Source organism: Bombus terrestris, chromosome 5, assembly GCF_910591885.1.
Source record: "Bombus terrestris chromosome 5, iyBomTerr1.2, whole genome shotgun sequence".
Classification (NCBI taxonomy): domain Eukaryota; kingdom Metazoa; phylum Arthropoda; class Insecta; order Hymenoptera; family Apidae; genus Bombus; species Bombus terrestris.
Window position 1 is genome coordinate 6,043,176 of NC_063273.1, and position 18,779 is coordinate 6,061,954.

At 44.6% G+C, this 18,779-nt stretch overlaps 1 protein-coding gene across 4 annotated transcripts in view; it reads left to right on the forward strand.

Moving 5' to 3' along the window:
- The window catches only part of LOC100645321, a 229,634-nt gene that overhangs the window by 50,454 nt on the left and 160,401 nt on the right, over positions 1-18,779 (forward strand). Inside the window, exon 1 of one of the 4 annotated variants that reach the window (XM_048405943.1) lies at positions 9,956-10,157. The exons of the other annotated variants lie outside the window; for them this stretch is intronic. The gene's annotated coding sequence lies outside the window, so the exon portion shown is untranslated. Of the gene's footprint in view, positions 1-9,955; positions 10,158-18,779 lie in introns of those variants that run through there. 4 annotated transcript variants of the gene reach the window in all.

Genomic DNA, 18,779 nt, shown 5'->3' on the forward strand with positions numbered 1-18,779 from the left:
GAATGACGAGTGAACAGCTCGAGAGACAATTATACGGGCTCACTGGTGCCGCACCTGAAAATGTTGCTTTTTCCACGAATTAAACGCGACCGAGTCGAGATAAAGAACGACGCACGGCATGTATGCCATAAAGAGAGCGAGGAAATGCGGAACAGATTTTACGACTGTGCTCTATTATCCAGCTAGATAGAAGGTGAACGACACACCCACGCCGAGCACATTCCTCGGCGAGCTCAATTAAAATCGCGCTTGCTTTTCCCCCACAATGTAAAATCCAATTTTATTTCGCGATAGAACAATTTCCACCGTAAATCCTTCTCCTTTCTGCTAAATGGACTTCTTGCACGACAACCCTACGGTTCGTTCGAATATATTTGCAAATGACCGGATAGCTGGGAAAAAAAGCCGACGACACGCACGTTTAGCTATCATGGAAGAACGCACCGCCATGCTGAGTCAGGATGTCTCTCGTGGCGATGGGAGCTGACCGCGGCTGGCGGCGTTAATGGATTTGACAAGATTGAATTATAGGCCGCTTCGTCGCCGGCAATACGCTCGAAAAGGGACCAGGCATCGGTTCGCACATATCGACGGCCCATTCGAAAGTAATGGACCGATCCTGGAGGGGAAGATTCGGCGGACACGCGACCGCTGTCGATAATTGCTCGGTGTCGAAAATTCCACGTCGATATTTCGATGAAACGCGGAAAAGTGCTGGAACCCGAGGGGAGACTGTAATGTAACCAAGCACTTTATTGCCGGAGATTTCCTCCGTTCGAAAGGGATCGACTTTACGCGATCACGATTCTCATCTCAATGGAATTTTTCAAGTTTCTCGGGCTGTCGAACCGAAATTTACGGAGTTGAAGCGTCGCTCGAGAATACGTTTAGATATAAATCAAGTGATTCTCGACGCGCTATATTAGCTTGCTGCTTAATGGAGAAGAAATTATTTCTTAGGAGCATCTGGATCAAGATGAAACGCACCCAAGGAAATTAGAACCTTTCTCGGTAATTAGGAAGGCCGCGTGCAATTTCTCAAAGAGACAGGAGGTAAAGGCACTTGCTTAAGAGAATGAGAGCCGAAGCACGACATTCAGTAGCAGTATTTCAGTTACTTTCATTAGAGTCTCGCCACCGCGAAAGGCGTTGGGAGATCGGCCAAAAGAGGGGCATTCTGACCTCAATTGGCCTCAAACAATTTGCCTGTTGAATTAGTCTTGCCAGGGTTCTGCTTGGTAAGGCCTCGATACCATATACGTGCATTTCGGCGGCATCCAGACCTCGCCGATGTAATTTTCCTATTGCATTAAATTCTCGAGTAACTCGTGTCGCCGTTGTCGCTGAATCGCCACTCGGGTCGAACGAACGAAAATTATCGGCTCGTTGCATCTTAAACGTGGAAGTTAGCGTATCATGGCAGCCGACTTCCTCGCAATTCCCCGACAGAAAAGGAAAAACATCGTAGCAAATAAGATGATACTAGGAGCGTAATTGAATCGTCGTTGAAGACGCATCACGACAATGCCACCGGAGAAGATTGGCACCGTTAGCGCTGTATCGCTCCGCGGCATGCGGGTAGAAGCTTATTATTGTTTGATTAACAACCCCAGGAGTTTGTGATATTTCATAAGCAAGCAAAGGGTTGCGCAACGAGATTGGATGGCAAATGTACACACGTACATATATAGCCGCCGGCCTAAGCGCAACGCTAGACGTTTGCGAATTTCCATCCCTATTTCTCTCTTAACGTACGAATACGTAAACGTAACGCATACCATCCCACCAAAGGTACACAGAATTGCGTCCTATTTTTGCCTGTATCACTGGCAATTTCCCGCGATTTACCACGTCCCGCTTTTCCTAACATTAATTTCGATCAAATTCGAACGAAACGAGGTTACGTTTCGACTATGGATTATAAACTTCGTTGCTGGAGTATAAATTTTCCTGTTGACTTCTTGCTCGCTACATTTTTTCCCGAATACGCTTCGTGTAACGTAGTAATCGATTTTTGTACGCCAACTAGACGCAGTATAAACAAACGGTCAATGTTGTAACTGATTGTAAGTAGAAAATGTAAACGAATAAACATGAAAATGTCAATAGACAACTTCAAAGGGTAAACAAACAAAGCTTAGAATGGCAATTCTCAATTGTTGTCAAACCAATTCTACAATGTAGACAAACGAACAAACTCAAAATATGAGCAATCGAATTAAGATATGTGTAAATGAATCTTCCGAATTCGTAGTTGCAATATACAAAATATGTAACGTCGTTCGGTATGTTACATGTCTATGCATACAGTAGTGTAAAAGACTAAATGGAAAATCGTATGATAACGGCGGTTGGCATGATGTGTATTAAATAAAATCTTTGAAACCCGTGCGAAAATTGAAACTAGAAACCGTGGAGTGGAAACCATAGCGTTGCCACTGCTTTAGGCGTTTTCCTTTTCAACGACTGTAAAGTTAAGCGAGATGTTACCGAGGTCTGGCGCTGGATTTCGCTGGTTGTTACTAGCTTCGCTCGAAAAGACCTCGTTTCCTAGCTACTTCGCTCTCGAACGTTTCTATATTCCTAGGAAAGTTGCGCCATACTTGAGCTCGCAAAAATCCTGCCAGTACACAGCTACCACGGCTGTTTCTTCGTGTTCCATCCGGCTTCAATACCATTTTCGAGAGTCCTCCACGATTTCTTTCCCTTCCTGGTCCGTTTCCATATCTAGGGCACTCCGTCGTGAATCGCGACAGTGCATCGACCTCGCAACATCAAACCCGTCACGAGGCTCAATCTCCCGTGTTTCTCTTCGGTCGAGCACCCAGACTCTTGAATCTTGGACATTAACGCTTGGCAATTTTGTCTCGCCACTTGACTACTTTTACGTGACGCTTAAAGAGTTTACACGCCGGTATAATCTTAAAAGTCCTCAGTGTACATCTTCACGTTCGCATTTGCGCGATACTGAATAATCCGTAAACTTCAGACCGTGACATTCTTACGGTTGCTTTCAATTTTAAACGCTCGTGTTCCAATACTCGTGGAGTTAACGTTAAGAGAGGTACGAATAGATCTGATAAAAGCTTCTCTAATCGCGTTGACATTGCACGGTTTGTCGCAATAATTCACTTGCTGATACGATAGCCAGAGGGGTTTGTAAATCACGAGGTACATTCGCGGAATGATACGGTTGAAGAAACCGAGTTCACAGATTTAGGGGAAGCACAGGTATTGTTAACCAACCGGTAGATACATTAATTCTACCTTCTTTCCCTTCAAACGAAACCATTGGTCCCTTTAGGGGAGTATGTTGACACGAATTAAATACCAGTGAGTGACCCGCGACACGGCCGTTTTCTCCACTTTGTGCCACAATCTGGACGCTTGGGAGCAGCGAATCGTTATTTTGCCAGTTTAACGAAATAATTATAAAAGCCTTTGAGGATGCTCAATGGCTACGAACACATAAAACCGTTGATAGACCTGTACTAGAAAGTGATAAAATGCGATTCACATGCATTTCTACAGCTTCGTTTTCATCCAGAAACCATTAGATCGCACCAACGATAACAAGTTGTATATTTTCTGATTTTGTGACTGCAATAGAAATCAGGAGTGAACGCCTCGTCATAAATGTATCGCGTATACGAGAAACAAAAATAGTTTTGACACATCGTTAACCGTTGACTGAGCACGCACGCCATGTAAAAGCTCATACGTATTGCGACTTATAAGAAGCAGATTGGCAACGAGCCAGAAACTATGCGGTCGATGGTTGCTTTCAAATTTATGTTTCTGTAATATCCGCCATACTTTGGCTCCTTACCCTGCGTTCGAATGGTCTTTTTGTTCGTTCGCAGACCACCCCAGGCAAATTGACGTTTCGCGAAAGAAAGTTGCACGACAAAGAACAGCGTGTTTCGTGGAACACGGATCGCGTTCACATTGTCGATGAAACAGCGATCGAGAATTTCCACTTAATCCTTAGGCCACGTCCACGTCCGTCATCAATAAAATTGCGCAGATTTTTCATAATACTCGACGGTGAAAAGTATAAACACCTGGCAAGTTTCTCCCTATCGACAAACGGAAATCTGAGAAATGGAGTTACACCGTTTGTCGATCTCGAGTCGTTAAATATCATTGGAAAAGTAGGTCGTGTCGCGAGAATAAGAAGAATCGCTTGCTTCTTAGAAAATAGAATTTCTGTGGAAAAGCCATATCGGTTCTCGAGAGGCAAAAGGTATATCGAATTCGCAGCGATAACGAGTCGTCGATAAAATAAATTTGACGTTACAATTTATCGATACGTTCTCGTCCTTTCGTCATTCCTTCCTCCCCCTCCCTTGGCCGTTTCTTAACACAGGCTGAATACAGTCAACGCGAAATGCTTCACGGTGCCGCAAACTTCGGCAAAGAAGTACGCGGCTACATGCACACGATCGACTTCCTCATAATATTATAGAATCTCGAGGGCAGGTAACGAACCAAGTACTTGTCCCATAAGTAAATCAGTGTAACAAGCCGGTCTATCCACCGTTCGAGCGGAAGCTCGCAACGCTTCGAGCCGGAACGAAGAAACCTCGAACTTCTTTCATCATGCCTCAGCGAGTTCGTGCAATTCGATTTAAGGGTCGATCCCGTTTGAGCCACGGCTCCGACGACAAACGAAATCTGGGCCGATGACGAATTTAGAATTTCAAGTGCCACACTGACTCTACAATCTGAATACTTATGACACCGCAGAGATTTTATAAGGTATTACGACCACGGTAAATAATACTCTCCGGCTGTCGAATCAGGCTCTTGAAATGAAAAGTTGTACCATTTACCATCGATACCTATGTAACGATATCTTAAAAGGAAACTAGAAATTCTAACGATTCAAGATTAATCGCGAGATTAATCGCATAGCCTCGTGTAGCCTTTTGAAAAGTTTGCCAGGGTTGCAGGACGAGCTCGATGCCCTTCGGAGTGATAAGAATAGAGCCGCAGAGAAAATCGAAGGAAAGACGAAGGCGAGGTTGAAATAAAATGTGAGGCCATAACTATCCGGCTCCGTATATCTTTCGGCAACGTTATCTATCCCGGTGGTTAAGCCAGACGCAGACATAACGCCCTTCCTTGGTCGTTGGTCGGCTTAATCCGCAAATCCCAGGGACATGTCCCGATCCATTGGCCCGGATATCCTAGAACGGCGGTAAGTAAAGATCCGAACCCTTTCCCTCTTCCCTGTTGATATAACCTTGACTCGTCGCCTGGCGCCAGACTACGAAAATAAGGTGATCGAGATCGGTGCGCCTTCGCTTGTAACCAAAGGACCATTTAAATCTATCGAGTTGAGTAATTTACGAAGACATCGCTTTGATCCAATTTCAAGGGGTGCATCCCGCGTGGATCTTTACCCTTTTAGCGCCATCGTTTAAGCGTTTGCGTCAAATTTATCAAAGGTTATTCGCCTGGTAGGAGCAGCACGAATGCTCTGTACGCTCGCGATCTATTTCGCGATCTAATTTAAGTCACCCCGTTGACTTCGCGTTACTTACGACCGTTAATAATTGCCGTTACAACGTCCAGAATAGATCATCACCGTTTTGTGGGGTAAAAGAGTTCGACGCGACAACGCAATGAAATTTTCTGTCAGATCAACGCTATATTTGATAGCGCTCGGTAGCGAAAACTATTTCAAGTTATATTTATTGAGATATGTGTAATTTTGTGTAGTACACTAGATTAGCCGCGTAGGAATGACACACATATATGAGTATGAGCGTGTTGGAGTATGTGCGTGCACAGCGTCTCGTAAAACAGATGAATACAACTGTTCCGTTGATAGTGTGGTATGGGCAAAGAGAGTGGCGAGACGCGTGCAAATGTGTATCGACGAAGATCTTGTAAATCACATATTAAATAAGTCTGAAGCTATTTTGATATCAATTGTAAGTGTAATCTAAGTATTCCTATACATTTATTTTGGCGATTAAGATCCACAATTTTCAACAGTATTTGATACAAATTATCTGTTTCGTTCGGCGCTGCTTTGCGATTCACTTGTATCTCTGAAGAATACACCTATGTACGTAAACGTTGGAAAACTCGATTTGAAATATAATTTCAATGACGGGGAACGCTTCCTCTTAAACGTCAGGAATACCATATCAAGCAGGAGAACTGCACCGACGAAACGACGGTTCTACACAGTATATTCGACCTAATAACTTTCGATTGCGAATGCAAAAGACCTATAAGCACTCGTGGCATGTACTTACCGTAACCGAGCAAGTTTACCGCATGTGCGAAGTTTCTCGATCGATATTATCAGGAAACTTGTCGATGAAATTAATTGATGCTAATACCGTAAAGAGAGCCACGTCATGGTTATTAGCTGGAGAAGTCGCCCTAATGGCATACTTTGAAGTACTTGAACCGCCAGTCGCCGCGAGTAAGATATATTTTAGTCTCATTCCTCATTCTCTGTGCGTCGCATTCCGGCGAGCTAAGTACGCGGACAAAATCTAGCCTGTCGTTTAAAAATCCCGATTTTCAACCCTCTCCGATCGTTCTACCTTCGTACCTACCAACCAGCTAACGGTTTTTCGTAAATAATCGGAGGAAGAAAAGAAAAAGAAAATTCACGAAAGAAACGAAATTCGAATCAGGAGATTAAGTGGTAGTTTAAACCGCTTTTACCGAACGATGTCATTTCTTTGCAACACCCGAGCTAATCTACATAATAATATCGGCGGCGATTAAAAACGTCTACGTGTATCCGCCGGGGCTGTAAATTAATATTCCAGTGAACTTGAGCAAGTGGCTGGAAATACTCTCTCGGACGCAGCAAGAAACTCGCTAAGTCCCGAGGGTTTCATTAAGATATTTCGACCGAGCAAACGAGCCTTGCTTATTAGAGTTTTCGGCATTAATTAGTATACGACAGAGACGAACTTTGAGCGCCATTTGTTTCGCGTAACAGCCCCTCGTTACTTTTCGCTTCGAGTCGTGCAAACGCGTGTCATTATCCGCCATTACCAACGACTTTCTTCCCGACGTTAAAAAGCATACTTAACGAGCGTGACTTAACACCGTCGCCTTTCCTACACGATGCCCCTGTACACAGACGGAAATATTGTCAGAGCAACGTTGAGTTTTGTTAAAACGAAAGCCTTCGGAAATCCTTGGAGTTTCTTCGAGCCAGAGCCGAGTTTAGTCAGTCGGCGAATCGATGGCTTTAATTAAGGAAACGTCTTACAACGGGATGGCTAGGTGTGGCTAGGTTAATACCCTAATGTATACGCCACCTACATATGCCTGTATTCATATTCGTACATGCACGCGACACGAGATTACACTCACAAAGGACGCCGCAGAACCGACGCATTTCGAGCTGTTCGCAATGCTCCTTGCAGCAATCGACTTAGCAGGAATAGTGCTTTCCATCGTGGCATACTCTGCCGATTCGCGCTATCTACAACGGTAACTTCTCCTACAATCTCAATCGCGATGTAATCCTTCGAAGGTGAACGCGAAGTGGTAAGAAAAGGAAAATTCGGCAAGGGAAAGGAGAAAAGAGAATAAACGAAGTTTTGTGAAATGAATTGCTTATCGACCAACACCTCGCGGTGGCCTATAAAAGTCAGCCAGGTCCTATCTATCCACCGTACAATCTCCCGTTGCCTGGAGGCTCTTACATCGGTTTTCGATCGTAAAACTATTCCGCGCTAGATTTCCTGATTTTATTTACGCTTCGTAAATTGAATCGTCCTTTTTTTTTTTAGCAGGGACAAAGGATCGTGTAAATTCGTTTACATACGTACAGGTGAATCGCTGTGTATTTAGATCGATGGAAACACGACCATTCGCTGGCTGTCTAGCGATAGCAAGGTACGATTTTATCGAGTCTATCTACGTAGGAACATCGCCTTCAGTGACGTTATTCGACACTCAAATTCAGGTTTCCACGGAATCGAGTCCGAGAGCGATTTAATCGACATCGACGGCAGGCAGCCGATCAGGACGAAGCCAAGCAGCGAAATTGGCCTGCATCGGGGGCGATCAACAACAGTGCGTGAACGACGTTGTACACGCATTTGACACGCACACCAAGGGGTCCCGTGACGTGTCGTACCGCCTTGTTTCCCACGAGTCTGTTGGAGGAACGGGGGCAGCGTTTGAGGAAGGACGGAGAGATCCTGAGAGAAACACATCGAAAGAGAGAGAGAGAGAGAGTAATCCGCTTAGCTCGTCCACACGCATGCTATGCAACGTCTCTCTTACATTAGAGAGAAGCACCACGAGAGTGTATGTAACATGACCGGAGATATCGAGGATGGAAATAGAGAAGTCCAGTGCGGCGGAAAATCGTGGAACATCGTGATTTGCACGCGTGTCATACGCCTCTCAGAGACGATGATTCATCCAGAATACAGAGCAAGCTAGTTTCTAGAGATTATGACGCTTAGAAAGATCTCGTCTGCGGATAATTACGATAATTGCCCTTAAAGGTGCGGCTTCTCTCCTTGCTGATTTTCAATCGGTGCGATGTAGCTACATATACGTACGTACGTACATGCACAGTGTGTATCAAAGGAGGAGAAATGGTTACATTGGCTTCGTTCCAGTTGTCGCAATTTTGTATCGTACGCTGTCGGACTAGTCGCGAATTTTTTTTTTTTTTTACCGTGTATTTAAGTCAAGGGAATGATGGCCAAAGGGTTTTCGAGGGGCCGCGTTATTAGTGGACTCAATATCCTGAATCCAGTCCGATACCTTCGGGGTATTCCACGCAGTTTGACGCCGGATATGAACGACCGATGTCACGTCACTGACAACGATAGATACGTTACAGGCCGTATTTCGACTATTTTGATATCTGTCAGTCGGCACGCCGGAGATCTGACACCTGTCGAAATTAATCGAGCATAGCGAACACGATCGATGAGAAATTTCTTCGAGTAGAAACGATTTCCAAAACGTAGTACACCGTGTGTTTTAACATTCAGCCTTGGCATACCAATTTTCCGATCGAATTTATGTATCCGTATCTCGGGAGGAAAGAAATATGATAGCATAACACCGGGTGAAGGTACACAAAGAAGCAAAATATCGAGCGAGCTACATCATACGCTATCAGTGATAGGTTAAGACTCACGTTCGAACCACATTGTTCAGGTGTTTGCTTCTGATAAGCTAGGTTATATGTTTGCAAATATGTATAACCAAGAAGAACAATTTGTAATGAATCAAAGACAATTTCATCGTTCCTGTATTCAAATAACTCTACAGCGTTGTTTCTAAATACATATCTCTCGGATTTGTCGCCATTGTTGTAGCGCTAGGTGCAAACGCCATTAAATCGTATTGTTCTTTTGTGCTATGTATATTTGACGTACAATACACAATCGCATCGCATAATACTGTATATAATTATTCCGTACTCATCTCAATAAAACAGACGTCTCGAAATCACGATGCATTACAGTATTACACGATACCACGAACAATTACAAAGTGATCATCAAACACTGTATTATATTGTAGGTAACTGTGTATCTACATGGGAGTACGCATGCGACGCACCTGCGATCCGTAGGTGAGAGTTGGTAGCAACGCGAGAACGCAGGAACTCGTGTTTTCCGTTCCATCCATGTTGTATCCAACTGCTCACAAAGGTTACGATGGATCGTAAATACATTTATGCCGCTGCGTGCTCACACAACTGTTCAACCACGTTCGTTTATATACACGCACACTGTCTAATGTTTCACAGTTCGACTCCACGGGACACGGTATTCTAAACATACGGATCGCGTAAACATACTTCGACGTCTCAATTAAACTTAAGCTTCGCTACACGAGCACGCGTCAATCGTGCACGATTTCACTCGAAACCGTGGTGGAAGTAAGAGTCGCGAAAGTCGACTCGAAGCCCTTCGAGTTGTAATTCACGCCATCTCTCGACCTCAAAAATAACGATTCGCCATTTAGTTCGATAATAGTTTCGCGCTGTCTACCAGCGTAATCGCGTAATTAATTTAACAGATGGGAAATAAGTATGTCCGGCATGTAAATAAAAGTGACCACGACAAACGAGGCGGATGGAGAGCGTTCCATGGACGGCGTAGTGGTGTGGGAAATGAATAAACATCGACATCTCGGTGAGTTTTGTGATTTTATAGTTCGCGTCTTTTGTCACACCATGATGCATATGGCGTCGTGTTCGTTTTCGAACGTAGCTGCTTTTCTCTCACGATTCAATTCTATATCTGACCTATAAACCTATAATTAGACTTCGTGTGCACAATTGCACACGTTAAAATAAACACGACTTTTCATCGTACATAATTGTACGTTTCTCATTTACTTGTTTACCTTGCCTGGAAAATGGCTCTCTGGAAACAGTTCGATATTTATCCGTTTTCATTAAGTTGTATTAATTAATTTCCATCTGCAAGAGGAACGGGAGTAAAGGGAAGGGTCTGAAGAGAGAGATGGAATTGATATCAAAGTTCAGGATTGCTATATTCTACTTCCCTTGTACCCGATGTGAAATCTATTTCGCCATAATTATACAATACTACGATAGCGTGTATATATCGTTTATTTCTCGTAAGAAGCAGTCTTGAGTCGGTTTGACTCTCGAGTAAAGAATTAACACGAAAAATGCGAATTACGTGCATATATATATACATATACGTAACACCGACTGTGTATCCGATAAAAGTAATGGCGGTATTCCATTGAGCGTAATTCCGACGGTAAATACTAGGTGGGAAGTCAACGATTGCGTGATAGTCGTGATATCTGCCACTAGACTTTCATCCTCTGTTCGATGTACACGAAAACGAGCGCGGGTAATGGATCCATTCGTGGCATGTAATTCGAGTGTTTCGCATTATCCACTGCAAACTCGTGTTCGTGTACATCAGCACGAACTGCATTCGGTGCAATGGGCCGCAACGTGCAACACAGCCTGCGCCAATGCATTGATCTTGAATCGGTAAACTGACTGGAACTGGTCATGAATTCCCATGATTCCGCGTCGATACGTTTTATCGTACGTAGAAATTGTTTTCGCTAGCTAACGACCGTCCGTCATGAAATTTCTGTGCTCGTAAGAAAAGCCATAGGGTGAATACCGAAGGGGGCTGATTTGCATGAAAATGTTCCGTTCATGATAGCTCTATGACTCGTATGTATAACGTATAAATGTGAAATTACAACCAACTATATTTTATGACCCAAAAAAAAAAAAAAAAAAAGGAAAAGTTCCATAAAACTCGCTCACGTTTCTGTTATTGGATTATTTGATTTTTTAATTTACAACGAACCACTGTATGAAATTTGTTCACGATATTTCAAAAAATATCGATGGTCAATCTTAAAAACGTATAAAATTTCCATATGTTCTGATTGCATTCATATCGTGCAAATGAAGTCTATAATCGCAGTATAATTCGGAGTACATTTTTTCAAAACGGTAATTCCCCAACGTTCGATTCGATGTTTAGAAATTACATGGATGTCTAAGGGCTGGTAGCAATTACCCTGCGCAACTATAGTATGCCTTGTATGTATGTAATTGCTGCGGGAAGCGAGAAAGTGAATATGTCCGCAGACGTGTAACATTTAGAGATTACCTGTGTGGCCTTAATAATTGGCTGAAGGCATCTTATAACGCTACATATTACGTGTAATCGCTAAAACATTATTACTGGAAAGCGCTTAAAATATCAATTTCACTTAAGCTTCTCGTATCGAAGATTGATTAAATTTAAAAATTACACTTATATATAATGTATACAAAGGTTAACGAAACATAATGAAACTCGAATTTACTTCCATTTGAGATCTAATATGAAAAACCTAACGATAAAATGTTTTTGATTAGAAAAGACGGAGGAGTTTGGTGAAATCGAAGGGCATTAAAGTCAGACTAAAGCGAAGCGTGGAAAATTAATCCCTTGCGCAATTGCGCCGTAAAATGGGTGGAGATTGCGTTTGTCTGTCGTAAGGGGAAGGTGCAAATCCGCGTGGGAGATGCTCGCAGGTTCGGAATCGCGCAACCGTGCTTTCGCTCACGCACGCGAACATAACGCACCCCTGGTCTCGCGCCGTCGTGGAATTTGCATATTTATGACTGTTTATAATGTATAATTGACGGGAATCCGCATACCATCGGGCTAAAGCTACTGGGCTGAAGGCTACACTGCCTTCTGCGAGCCGCCAAATCAGATTACCGGCTTTGCATTTTGGCTCGACCTCGGTCACCACCACCACCGACCGCGACCTTTCCCCGTCTCTCACTTCCTCTTTCTCTTGCTCTCCCTTTCATCCAAAACTCGGTCTCGCGACTAACGCATTTTTCCCCTGAATATTCTTCGGCCCCTGTTTGCCAATTGGCGCGAGGGCCAAACCACCGCTGATTTATTTCTTTCTTTTTGCAACTTGGTTGCCAGTTGAGGGTGCAATTAAAACCGACGCGGCGCGGCGCGTGCACGGAAGTGGTTAAGGTCTTGACAGAGCCAGGTCGCTTTTTCACCTGTCAAGTGCCTCATGGACAGACGTGAATTTTACAGCCACGCAATTATGCAAGAAGAGGAACCGCGCGATGCCCAGCTGCCACTCGCGACTCGTCAACGCACGCGAGCACAGCCTTCATGCTCTTAAACGTGATTATCGGGACGATGAATTATTCAGGAAGCTGTCGTATAATTGTTTGTTCTACCTCGTCGAGGCAAAAGACTCGTCGAAATCTTGGACGTTGCATCGTGTTAATTTATTTTCGACCTCGTGTTTCGTGAATGAAGATGTGGCTCTTTGTTGTTACGCTGGTCAATCTTGATAATGTCTGTCCAATCCGAAGGTGGACGCACCTTCGTACTGTACTCCAATCAGCTTATCCGGATAAAGCGTTGCGACAAGCGGCTCCGACAAATTCACGCGTGACGTTAGATCACCGTCCGACATCTCTTCTAACACAATTGCTCTTACCATTTCACGGTTTCCTGCGTTGCGGTTTAACTCTGGATTCTCTTTGACGTTTCTCGAGCGTTGCATTCTCCGTATTAGATCCTCGCGTGCTAGCAAAAAGCTTAATCCATCTGCAAAGGAATCTTTGTTTTTGCAAGTTCGTTTTCAGCTCCATTCGCAGCGCTCGAGAATCCGGATAAAGCTGGTATCGTTCTTCGCGTGGAACTCGCGAACCAAGCTTTAAAATACACGCGATTTCGCCATTGCTGACGCGAATTTCGCGAGTAGGAATCAAAGTTGCTCGTCTTATTTCACACTTACCAAGCGAACTACAGTACAGAAGTACTACGTCTCCTTTCGCTCGAGGCGCACCACGTTCTTGATAAAAGGTCGCAGGCAGCTAATTTTCTCGTTAACGAGAACGACTGTTTCGTACGCGTGACGAACGAGCTTACGCGCCGTTCTCTTTGCAATTTCTGCACTACGACCGCTGTAAAGTAGCTTACATCGTGTCCGCGCTCGAAAACTTTAGCTACGTAACCTCTGACATCACCTACTTTGCTAAAGCGCTTTCTGGCCAACCAATTTCTGCTACCTCATCCTCTACCGCGTTTCGCGGTCTTTTACATTGCGCCACAGTTTGCTGGCAACCTGAAAAATTTGTGCACTCGTATCTGTAGCGCTTGCTCTGGCTTTCACAGCTAAGAGTGTGTATTTTCAAGCGAACGTGTTTCCAGCGATACTTTCAAATTTTCGCAACTACCTATCAAACACGGTGAATAGATTTTTAATAATTTATCGTTGCAAATTTGGTGTTTGAAATTTTGTCTACGAGGCTGAGATTAAATCCATCGCTTTGTAGGAATAAAATAAACGCTACGAGACAAGGATTGGTAGAACTACAACGGGTGCAAAATTGATAATCCAAATGCGTCAAGATGAAGAACGCCGAGTATTTCGCGCGACCCTCTCTATTCAAAGGTAGTAAAACGGATAATAAAATACAGAATGGCCAGAGGTAGTATAGTGGTATAACAAATGGATGGTATAACAAATTTCCATGGCTAATGCCAGCACGCGCCCAAGAGTGTGTTAAAAGTGAGAGGTGTAAATTTCTACATCGAGAAACACGCATAAATGTAGAAGCATACAGAGAGGGGCAAATGAAATGGACGTGTACGTTATGCCGAGAACAAAACTTTTGACGGTCGAAATCGTTTAACAAACATTTCGCGATAATGGAATTTCATAGCCGATTCATCGTCAGTGCGTTGCAGCGGTGAATTTTTTTGTACTTTTGTTTCAATGAAAATTAATGGATAACGCGTACGATTCGACGATCCTGAAAATGAGCATAAATTTCACGACATTATACACGTAGCAACCGCCGCACGTTCCGCGGATGCAATTCACCGCATAGAATCGCGGCGTAAGCTTGTGCAATCGGAAAAACCGTGCGTTAAAGAGGAAACGCGTGCGGAATGGCAACGAAAAAGGGGAAACATGCGAATTGAATAGCTGGCCGAAGCCATGCGTGATATAACGTGGCGACGAGGTCCGAACGGGACACGACAAATGGCTCGCCATTTGCGAAATAACGCATCGATAAACCTGCTGGCAAAACGAACGTCAGAATCGTTTCCTCTAGCCGTTTCAGCTTCGCCTCGGCTTCGAATTCGCCGTCGGTTCATTTGAATAGGAGGGTGTGGTCACATCTTTCGAACAAGAAAATGCTCGGCATTTCGTATTCATCCATAAAGACCATGACTTCCCAATGAGAAGCGCTCTTTCCGGAAACGCTCTTGAACTTTCATCGATCGTCGACCCCATGCCATTATGTGAACGATTTCCTCGAGTTTTGCTTTCTGCCAATAACTCCAATGGACCACCGAAAATTTCCCCAACCTTTTCCGGTGACATAGTCCGAGCTCACGTCGAGAAGACCTTGCTTCTTCGCCCGTCTTCGCCCTTCTTTGTCCTTCTTCGCCATCTCCTCCGTCGCGGAAACGTTGAAATCTCAGAAAAATTTTCCAGCATAGCCCTCTTTGTTCCGAGAGGTCTTCGTCCAGCCAATGGAAATATTGGCCGCCAACCAAATTGCGTGGCTCTTCGTGTCGCATTCGGCAGAACGAAGGGAAGGAGTGGTACAGGGAATCGAAAGAGTGCTGCACGCTAGCGAATTTAAAAGAGAACGAGAGAGGAAGAGAGGGTGGCAACGGGCGAGAGAGTCAGGCTGCGATACGGTGAGAAGGAAGAGAAGGGTGAAGGTTGCACGAGGTAGACATGGGCGTGCCAGGCACTGTTTGGTCTCCAGAGAGAATAGAGAGGGTGCAAGAGGGTCTGGTTGCCGGAGAGTGACTGGATAGATCGGCGTCAAAGAGGGAGGCTGATGTATATGCATGCTACTCCTGGGTCAACGGGATGGCCCGAATTACCATAAACACGCTAGATAGTAGGCTAACTGCCGCTGTACCTCTTCATCCTTGCCCATTCTCCACCCTCTCTGGCCGTCTACCTCTTTCGATTCATCAAACTCCGTCGCGAATTTCTGCACTCTCATTGTTTGCTATCGGGACAAGTTCCGCGCTTTCATAGCCTAGCACGCTGTTTATCCCTTTTACGACACGTTGCCCTCCATTGCGTACACCTTTTTCATTATCTCGCTAACTTCTGACAACATTTCCATTTCAATTTTAGAAAAGTTTCCGTTACATTTACTGAGACAGCAGTCACAGCATTTTAATGCTCGTGTTCGTCTCATCGTCGACTCGTACCTATAGAAAAGTTAAATATTTATAAACGTACAACTCGCGAAATTGTCAGGTTATTACAGCCTCCAAATTACAGACTTCGATTATATATTCTATCTGCCGAGTTTCACGATGATCCGACTTTCACACTGGCAGCCTCTATTTATCGACCTTTGCCGTAGCAGATTACAGGGATCTGTCTCCTTGGTGTTTCTCTCAGTATGCCGGGCAAAGGGCAAGGGCAGCCTTTAGCGTGCCATCAGCTTTATTCGTTCCACGGCCGCGTTTGATCGATTCTTCCGTTCGAAGTCTCAAACACCTAGTCCAAGTTGTTCTTTGAACCCTCCACTGACCTGTAATGGAAGAGAAGATCCGGTTCTTGGACCGTGGACTTTTTCATGTTTCGTGGCTGATATCGAATTTAATATTCGCGTCGTTTGCGTCGTCGCGTATTAAAGGCAGGATCAGGTGACAAACGTCAGAAATCGAAAAGCTGTTTTACACGTGGAAGAAGGAAACTCTGACGGACGAGAAAATTCTGTGAACGCAAATTCGAGCAAGTAGAGGATAAAACAACGTTCCAATGGACGCGTTGTTCGCGAAACGCTGGAACAAACTGAATTCACATTGGATCTGGCCGCAAAGTTTATTAGCAGAACCATCCGAAGTTGTCTGTTACTTTCACCTTGCAGTTGCACGTCGTTGCACGCACAAATCACCCGGCGCCACACTCGATCAGTTACTTTCCCACAGGAATCGCCGACCGAACGCTCACGAAACTGATAACACGATTTGAGACTACTCGGAACCACAGAGAATTCGTTCGTTCTCCACTTGGCAACTCTGGTTCTCTACGAAACCAAGTTGCACGACGCGGTCACTTTTTTTTTATCCCTTTCCCCCTTACGATTTATTCGATCGAGTTCACGTAAATCTCGTCGACGAAAATGCCGAACGATATTATTAGCAATAATTCCGCGATATTATGGCGCCTCTTCGACAAAGCAATTAGCCCGAGGATCGATAAATGCTGTAACCGGCGCGATGCCAGTGACTCGTGTGTCATTCGAGCTTTTGTGAGCGGAAAAGATAGTCGCTTTGTAATTCGTATGGCCGTTGAACGCGTTTAATACAAAGAACGAAGCAAAGCGAAACCATTAAAAGGGTAGTTAAAATGGCAGAGCAAACTTGCCAAACGTTCATTATCTATTCACGAGTTGTTTCGATCCTACGTTGCCCAGGATTCGTTTCCCAGCTAAACCGATCGCGGCGTCGTATTAAAAACGCATTCAAGGTCCTCGGTGAATTCTTTTGTTTCGCGATTAACTAGTGACTAATTAAAGAGAGCGTAAGCGAGCAATCACCTTTGACTAGATCTTTTCCGCGTATCTCGAGAAAACGAAGAAGGAAGTTTCGCAAGGAAAAGTCCAAGGTCTCGACGGTGCTCTCGAATGTTAGTTCGACTCTTAGCGGAAAAGCGTGAGCAGCGAAGCGTGTAGAAAGCGTTTCAACGATGCCTGGCGTTCACCAGATTCTCGGCTGGGTCAGGAAGGGAACTCTAAGGAATGCAATTTTCCTCGGATGTACTTTGTGCTTTCCGTCGTTTCCACGATGAACTTTCTCGTCAAGGCCGATTACCAAGATACCGAGGCCACGATCGATATTGCGTTCGCGAAACGGCTACATTCTTGCACGGTCAATTTCGATGATCTATCGACCGGTTCTTGCCCTTAACAAATTTCATCCAGCTCCCTTATTTATTACCCGAATTCGCGAGCGAGAAGAACAGTTAAAAGAAGAACGATTCGCAACGTGAACAATCGGTCACGGTACACTTGTGCTTTAGTAGCCGTGAATAGTCTTCTAAGGGATTTCTCGCGAATGTTCGGAATTCAAAACGGCGAGAAATTTCACGTTCACGGATGTTTTCGACGGGTTCCCAGAAGGAATCGCGACACCTTGAATTGAATATCAAAGTAACGCGCACGACAAAGCGCGACGAATTTGGTATTATTTTTACCGAGAGATCAGGGTGTTTGCCGTCTCTTGCTTTCGCGCGAGAATTAGCGCGAAAGAAGATGCACTGCCGAGATGAAGTTATTATTCGTAGAATTATTTTAGATTAAAATAAGGAAATAAAAGCTCGGCAGGTCTAGGTAGGGCGGAGAAACGAGAGGAGTAAGCTTGAAAGACAGGAAACTCGGAAAAGCAGACAACGAGGAGGCAGACAAAGAGTCTGAGACAGAGCCTACCCGGATAAAACCGCGGTCGCCTGCGAGTATCCCCCAGACGAGTACGACGAAGAACGAAAGACGAGAAAACGAAACAGCGTGCGACGGAAATCTGATATCCGCGGGGGTGGCAAGACTTTTTAAAGTTATTTAAATTAAATAGACTGTTGGGAAGGTGGAAAAGGCACGAGGGAGGGAGGAGAGAGGAAAAAAAAGAAATGAGAGCAAGGAAACGTGGAGGGTGAGATAAGGGTTGATTGTAAAGAGGGTAAAGGTCGAGGCGAAGAGAGAAGAAACCCCGTCGGTATTGATAGCGACAACACCCCCGGATAAAATATAACGCGCGTCTCAGCGGAGGGAATTAAAAGGTGTTTCTGCCCCCTTTTAACGGCCTCGCCATCGTCCTCCGACTCGAATACGCAAAAAGCCAGACCCCTTCGAGGTCGATGCCGGAAGAGGGTGCTTCTTCCCATTGAACGCCGCTGTCTGCTATCTCGGTTCTCTGTTCAGTCTTCCAGGATGGAAGAGAACAACAGATAATAACTCCCTTTATACTTCTTAGCTGGTACATCCTTCGGAAACGCGAACACCCATCAACGTTCACAAAATTACAGTCTCTTTGGTCCTATTTCGATACTTGGCGAGTCGTGGCTTTGTTCGGTCCGTAGATACCATACTTCAACTGTATTAGAAGTCAGGATTGATTTTCGCGAGACCTTTGTATCTCGCCCTGCACGATCCGTCGTACGTCCCTCGTGCGACTAATCGATTTCACCGCGTCCATTACACGCCGCTGGTGTACAGACTTCGTTTCGTATGCCTGGGA